Genomic DNA, 7,569 nt, shown 5'->3' with positions numbered 1-7,569 from the left:
GCCCGTCCTGAGGACCACCACCACTCTCTCTCCGCCCCCGCACCGCAACACAAACACAGCCTTAAAAAAGAAAATCCTCCAGGTCCCCAAGTTCCTCAAACTCCAAGCGTGAAACGAACATAGAAACCCACCAAAGCTTCTGATCAGTCCCGCCCCCAGAGTCGCCGAGGGAGTCCCGGGAAGCAGAAAAGGGGTCCAGCGGCAGACGCCCTGCGCCCCTGAGCCCGGGGTCTCTACCCTAGAAACGCAAAGGGGGACACTGCCCAGGAGCAGGGCGACAGCCGGCCCTGCAAGGCGGTACCTGGAGCCGATCCTCGCGGGGCCGCAGCTGCCGGCGCTGGGGGGCGGCAGGGGTTCCGGAGGGGGCTCCCTCGCGCTCGCCCCTCGCGCTCCGCAATTTGGCCGCTGTCGCAGCTCGAACCGTTTTTAAATTTCCCTCTCTGGAGCTGTCCAGCTCAGAGCATGCGCAGTAGCCGTTCGGGGGGCTTTTTCCCCCAGGGGTCAGTTACAGGGCAGGGTCAAGGGGATTGCTTCGGGCGTTTCCCAGCAGCAGCGAGTCTCGCACGCCCCGGGGCGCCGTGTGTGTGTGTGTGTGTGTGTGTGTGTGTGTGTGTGTGTGTGTGTGCGCGCCCGCGCGCAGGGGGGTGCGGTTACAGGATACGCAGGGATAGGAACATTGCCCACAGTGGCAGCCCCTGCACGCCCGCCAGCCTGCGTTCAGGGGCCGCGGGAGGGTGACTTGGGTCAGAATTAAGTTGCAAAAGATGCGGGGACCATTGAGACTCGCAGTCCGTCACCGGCCCAGGGGTACAGCAGGTGGGCGGGAGGAGGCAGCCTGTCTACCCCGGAGCGAGAACGGGCCAAGAGGGAGAGTCCGGGCCCCAGGTGGACGCGGATCTGGCCACCTGTGCCTTTAAGAGGTCTGGGCCGGCGCCGCCTGGCGCGCGCCTGCAGGGGGCTGCGGATCGGCGACCTGGAGCCTGGAGCCCGAGCCTCCCGCCGGGCGCCTCCACCTGCCGCGCGCCCAGGGGCGCCCGGGTGGATGGCGGCGGCGAGGCGCGTGGGGCGCCCGGGGTCTGCGCGCCTCGTCCCCCTGTCCCGCGCCGAGGGTGAGCGCGCCCGGGGCGAGCGCGGCTGGGCCCGGGCGCCGCGGCGACGTCGCCCGCAGCCCTGGAGGCTGCGGCGGCGCTCGGGGTCCGAGCCCCGTGGAGCCGTTGGCGGGGCCCGCCCGGGAGCCCGCGCTCCGCCCGCCCGCCCCGCCCCGCCGGCGCCCGCCGCGGGAAAGGTGGCGCGGACCGCGGGCGCCGGCGGGACCCGGCGCGGACAAAGGTCTCCCGGCCCCGTGGGGGTGGGCGAGGTCGGTCCCCTGAGAAAGTCTGCGGGTCCCGCGCCCGCACCCGGGAGCCTCGCTTGGACTCGTTGGTGGAGACAGCAGTGACAATAGGGGCAGCCACCCTCATCCTTAACGCCGGCCCCTCCTTTCTTCCTCGCTCTGGTCTCTTAGGGGTCACTAGGGTCCCCTTTTGTGCAAATGAGGGAACTGAAGCCCCGAACGTGGGTCCGGGGCGCTCGGCCAGGATCAAACCTGCTCCAGCCCACCCCACGGCCCCTGCACCTGGACAGCCTCGCGCTGTCCCGCGGGGTCAGGCTCAGCATCCCAACTGCTGCCGGAGTCGTCTGTCCCCACGTTGGGACCGGGAAGGCTTTTTTTGTTTCAACCCAGGAGGAAAGTGCCCGGGGCTGGGTGTGCCTGGATTTCATTTTCCATCCAGGTGGGCTTGGCGCTGGTCCACGTCCTCCTGAATGGCTTTCCTGTAGCACCTGGGCGACGTTTCTCCTTTCCTCTCTGTCGGGGGTGAATAGATGGGTGTGCGTGGTCTCGGGTCGGGGGTGGGACAAGTTTACAGATGTTAGGTGGCGCATGGCCGTGAAACTTTCTCAGTTCCCGTCTCTCTGACCTCATAAATTTAAAACCTAGGTTTCCTTGGGTGTAAAAGGTAGTTTACATAGTCTGTGTTGCTCTGCGTGTCCTGGAATGACCTGTAATCATTTTGCCTTTTAAGTTGTAAGCATTCGAAGCATTTTTTCTAAAAAAAAAAAAAAAAAAAAAAACAAGTTTTTAACCAAGTAACTTACCAGAAATCTTTAGATTAATGTATTTCCTCTTTTATAAATGTATGCTAGTTCTCAATTTCAAATCACCTGGGGTGAATCAGAGCCATAAAAGGGAAAGTTTGGCAATCTTCAATTTTTTAAAAATAGGAGTCTCAGGTGACTCTATGATCAAGCAAGTTGGGTCACCTGTACAGAGGGAGGGATACCTTTATTGAGCTAAAGGAGATCAATACCTCTGTGTGTGTGTGTGTGTGTGTGTGTGTGAGAGAGAGAGAGAGAGAGAGAGAGAGAGAGAGAGAGAGAGAAGGGCCAGAGGTTGAACCTAGGCCTCATACATACCAGGCAAGCACTCTACCACTGAGCCTCATCCCCAGTTTGGCCAATACATTTTTTAAATAAAAGAATATGAAGTTCTCCTGTTTCCGTCACCCTATCACCCTTTATCACTTATTCTCACGTTGGGGGCATATCCCCAGTCTTAGATGGGTCCTGATTTTGCAAAGGTATTTAAGATGCCCTGCCAACAGGAGTTCCACAGGCCTAACAGCGATTTGAGTTGCCGACACTGGAGACGGAGACGCTGCAGGAGGGAAAGGACCAGGTATGTGACTTTAGTTTCCCTCTCCAGGCCTCTGGTATCTAAGGTGCTCTAACCCGGGTCTCTTTTCTTAGATTGTGATAGTTTGATGATAGTTATTTGCCTGTTCTGTTTAAAGGTAGGATGCCCATGGCCACATAAGAAATCTTGGTTCATGAAGTTGACAATGAGCTTAAAATCAGCCCGGTTATAACTGGGAATACCAGCTCCTCGGATGCACCATAGACGGACAGTGTTCATACTCAAGGACTACAAATATTAACCTCTTGGCGGTGTTGAAGCAGGTTTTCTCTGATCAGAGATCAATTTTATAATAGATCATGACCATTTCTTCTCCCTTTTCCTAAAATCTTGCTTTTGCATTGCTTATTCTGATTTTCCATTGGTGAGGAGGAAATGGGAGGAAGGTCAGGAATGCATGATTGGCAATAATAATAAATAAATAATCTTACCCAACTAAGCCCTTGCCTTCATTTCCACCAGGAGATTCTGTTCAGCGACAATCTTCCTTCCACCCTAGCCATTCAGTAGAGGCAATTGCAGGGTGTGTCTAGGCCACACAAATACTAAGGTCTTTTTTCGAGAACCATTAAACTAGAACTGTCCAGGGCCACAGCACGGAGGACGGTGTCTGGCCCATGGTAGGTGCTCTGGGGATCTGTGCTATTTCCACCCCACCCTCTTACTTTGTTTTTTTTTTTTTTTTTTTTTTTTTTTAAAGAGAGAGTGAGAGAGAGAGAGAGAGAGAGAGAGAGAACTTTAATATTTATTTTTTTTTAGTTATCGGCGGACACAACATCTTTTTGTCTGTATGTGGTGCTGAGGATTGAACCCGGGCGCACGCATGCCAGGCGAGCGCGCTACCGCTTGAGCCACATCCCCAGCCCTTACTTTGTTAATTGCTGAAAACTAACTGTCATTTTCTTATAAGAAATTTCTCAAAGGGAAGTGTATCCGTATCCGCTCTCCAAGTTCATGCCTGTTATTTCTGATTTCAGGAGGTGTACCCTTCAGTAGTCCCAGGGAAGCCGCTGCGGAATGTCTACTTCTGAGGACAGAGCCCAGGGTTTTTTCTCCCTTCTTTCTGTGGGAGACTGTGAAAGTCCTGCTGGTGTCTTTGCTTCTGTTAGCATGACGGATACGTGGATTATCACACTCTTTGGGAGCATGATTGTAGAAGAGCAGCGGCTTATAATTGTTGTCGTACATCTTATTTAATAAAAGGACTCGAAACTCTTGGATGTTTCCAGGAAGAGATCACTAGAATGTTTCAGCCTTTAAAAAAAATTATTTTTAATTTTTTGCCTATTCTACCAAGATCCAATTCAATTACGGTCCTATTTCTACTTCTTAGGTGAAAACTAGCTAATAAAATGAACCCTGGTTAAGAGGATCATAGGTTCAAGGCCAGCTGGGTCCACTTAGCCAGCGGCTGTCTCAAATTAAAATAAGGGCTCGGGGAATAGATCAGTGGGAGAGAATTAGTTTAGCATGCACAGGGCTTTGGGTACATTCCCCACACCACCGTCCAAAATGAAGCCCACTAAAGAGCATCTCCCACAAATGTATACAGGCAGGTTGTGGGAGCTCTAATATCATCTTTTATTTTTATTCTTTCTTTTATAATAACCTCACTTAGTTTTGTTAATATCCAGGGATTTCTATAGGAAAATATTTTCTTGGGAAAATTTTTCTCAAGGTTCTGAATCAAAATAGGGCCTTTTCTCCAGGACTCCACAAAACGGCTTAAAGATAATGGATTAGGGGTTCCTGCGTTTGTTTTCATTAGTATAAGGAAAAACTTCCCAAGGATCACACAGTAGTCCTGGACAGCATGTCCGCCTCAGGGTAGAAGGTAGTTAGGACTGAGCAGTTGATGCAGAGGGAAAGGGGATTCACAAGCCAGAAACAAGTCAGATTAGATCTCTGAGGTCCACCCACCAACGATGTTCTGCATCTTATCCTTGAGCTCAATGCCAAGTCCCCGCACACAATTAGCAAAGCTTCTGTTGCAAGTAGACAATCAAGTTCCTGCTGCTTTTCACGCAGGTTTACATATAAATACAGAGGAATGCAAAAATAAGGGATGTGGGGGAGATTTTAATCTGGGCCATTTCTCACCTGATATTACTGAATAGCTATCTGCACCATGAAACTCTGACTAGATAGTTGCCAGGCCCTAAAACATTCTGAGACATTCAGTTTGGGGCATAATCTTAACCTTAGGCATATCTTATTTTTGGAAAGTAAATAATTAGTCATTTTTACAACTGCAGTTCTACAGGGGATTAGAATATGTGCTCAGACATGCGCATCCCTCGCTATTAGCAACAGGGCTCTGGAGGGAAATCTTTAAGTGGCCCAACTGTGAGGCAGACCAGGGTTCAGGTCTAAGCACTAGCTCTTTCTTGGCCAAGTGGCTTTGGGTGAATTTTTTTTTTTTTTTTTTTTTTTTTTTTTTTGGTACTGGGGATTAAACCCAGGGCCCAGGGGCACTTAACCACTGAGCCCCATCCCCAGCCCTTTTTAAAATATGCTATTTAGAGACAGGGTCTCACTGAATTGCTTAGGGCCTCACTAAGTTGCTGAGGCTGGCTTTGAACTCTCGATCCTCCTGCCTCAGCCTCCCAAGCGGCTGGGATGACAGGTATGCACCACTGCACCTGGCTTTGGGAAAGTTATTCCCTCCCCACCCCATGTCTCCAAAGAGCCCCTTCAGGGCTGGGTGAAGCTGAAGAAGAGCATGGGGTGCATCCTAGGTGCTCAACAGCAAGGGCTGTTCTCCAGATATTTCCAAAGGCTGGTTCTGTAGCAAGACCCTCCTGCAGTCAGTAAGGAACCAAGAGATTTTTGAGCCATCTCCACTTTTTCAACAGATAAAATCAGGATGTACTACACAGTTCTGACGACCTGAGAGGTTTGACCTGCCAGCCCTTCCCTGGCACTGGGAGAATGTAGCCTATGTTCTTTCAAGATGAGGCTGGGAATTTAAAAATATTTAGGGTCCTCGTCTTTGGCACTGAATCCACAATGTTTCCAGTCTGAGCCCTGGGATTCTTTTTCCACCAGGAGAATCTGTTCAGCCATCACCATTTGGGGGAGAGCTCTCTCACCCCTCAACCCTCTAACTGATTTAATCTGGCCCCTTTGTAGCTGCGACAGTGTTTTCCCACGTCGGACAGAGTCACCTTCGGCCCCCAGACCTGTTAGGGGCACAGTTCACCTATAATCTACCTGCGTCTGATCTGAGTCTACGTTCCACAGAACTCTCACGATCGATCGCTGTTCTGATCCGTTTTTTACGTTCAGCCACTGACAGGCTTGGTCTGGTCGCAAGCTCTCTTTGAAACCATCCGAACTAGATGCCGGCATTTCAAAATTCTTCCAGTTGGGAGTTTAATTTTTTCTGGAAGGATCTGAAGAGTCAGCCCTGCTGGGCCACCACAGGGACTGCGTGCAGCTACCCCCCCATTAGAGGGTGATCCCGTGCCCTCCACTTTGCCACAAGCCCCACGGCTGTCATCTCCCAGCCCCAAGGCCTGCGTCTTTTGTCATTTGTCTTTGGAAGTGTTTTTTTAATAGGTCATTGTTGTTTTTCTTGAAGACAAAAGTTTAAACTTTTTTTTGTTTGTTTTGTGCTCATGCTATTATGGAAACATCAGAAAGATCGTTAATAATAAAAATCTGCTTTTTAAAACAATATTCTGGGGCTGGGGATGTGGCTCAAGCGGTAGCTTGCTCACCTGGCACGTGCGAGGCGCTGGGTTCGATCCTCAGCACCACATAAAAATAAAATAAAGATATTGTGTCTACCTAAAAAAAATTAGAAAATGAATTTTTTAAAAATTATATATAAAAAAAAATTCTGTGTCCAGTGACGGAAGGTCTTGCTCAGTCCTCCTTACAGGGCGGGGAATGAGCTGGTGTCAATGCCCCCACGTGAGGAAAGAATTCTGGTTTATCTATTTCTTTCTTTTTTTTAGTTGTAGATGGACACAATATCTTTATTTTATTTGTTTATTTTTGTGTGGTGCCTCCCGCATGCCAGGCAAGTGCTCTACCACGGAGCCACAACCCCACCCTGGTTTATCTATTTCTAGCCCACAGTGTCAGGGGACCGGGACGGAGTGGGAGGCACAGGCCCTCACCTCCTGATTTTTTTCCTTTTAAATATGTTTTTAGTTGTAGATGGTCACAATATCTTTATTTGTTTGTTTATTTTTATGTGGTGCTGAGGATCGAACCCAGGGCCTCACACCTGCAAGGCAAGCGCTCCACCACTGAGCCCCAGCCCCAGCCACCCACCCCCCACCACCTCCTGCTTTTCTGCACCAGTCGGTTCCTGATGGCTGGACACTTGGGGCATCTTTTATTATTGTGCCTGGCTCAGGACCACACGGGGCCCACTATGAAGGATGAAGCTGTGACCCAGGGAGCTGCAGCCTGCCCCCACCCCCCCACCTTGGCTCTGTAAAGAAAACAAATTCAGTGCATGGGGTAGGTTATCATTTCTTAAAAAATAGCTGAAAAAAAAAAAAAAAAAAACTGGAGCTCTAGACCACTTCACGACCTTATTAAACACATCTAGCATCTCCACCATTTGATCCATAAAGATTTGAACACATCATAAAAAGTGTAGGAAAATAAAATCGCTACATTCATTTCACTGGAATAGAAAGGCTTCCCCGAGAAAGCCCAGGAAGACGTGTGTCTGTAGCCCTGCTTTGCATAGACTCGATTTCAAGTAAGCATGCTCTCTTGCCTGCAATATTTTGAAATTCATATAGCTCATGTTGCAGTAATGCCTAGAAATAAACTAGGATTTTTTTTTAAGTGATTTATGAAAAAGAGTCTTT

The sequence above is a fragment of the Callospermophilus lateralis genome, chromosome 1 (assembly GCF_048772815.1).
Source record: "Callospermophilus lateralis isolate mCalLat2 chromosome 1, mCalLat2.hap1, whole genome shotgun sequence".
In the NCBI taxonomy this organism is placed as follows: Eukaryota; Metazoa; Chordata; class Mammalia; order Rodentia; family Sciuridae; genus Callospermophilus; species Callospermophilus lateralis.
The sequence above is the reverse complement of the archived record's forward strand: the minus strand, read 5'-3'. Positions refer to the sequence as shown.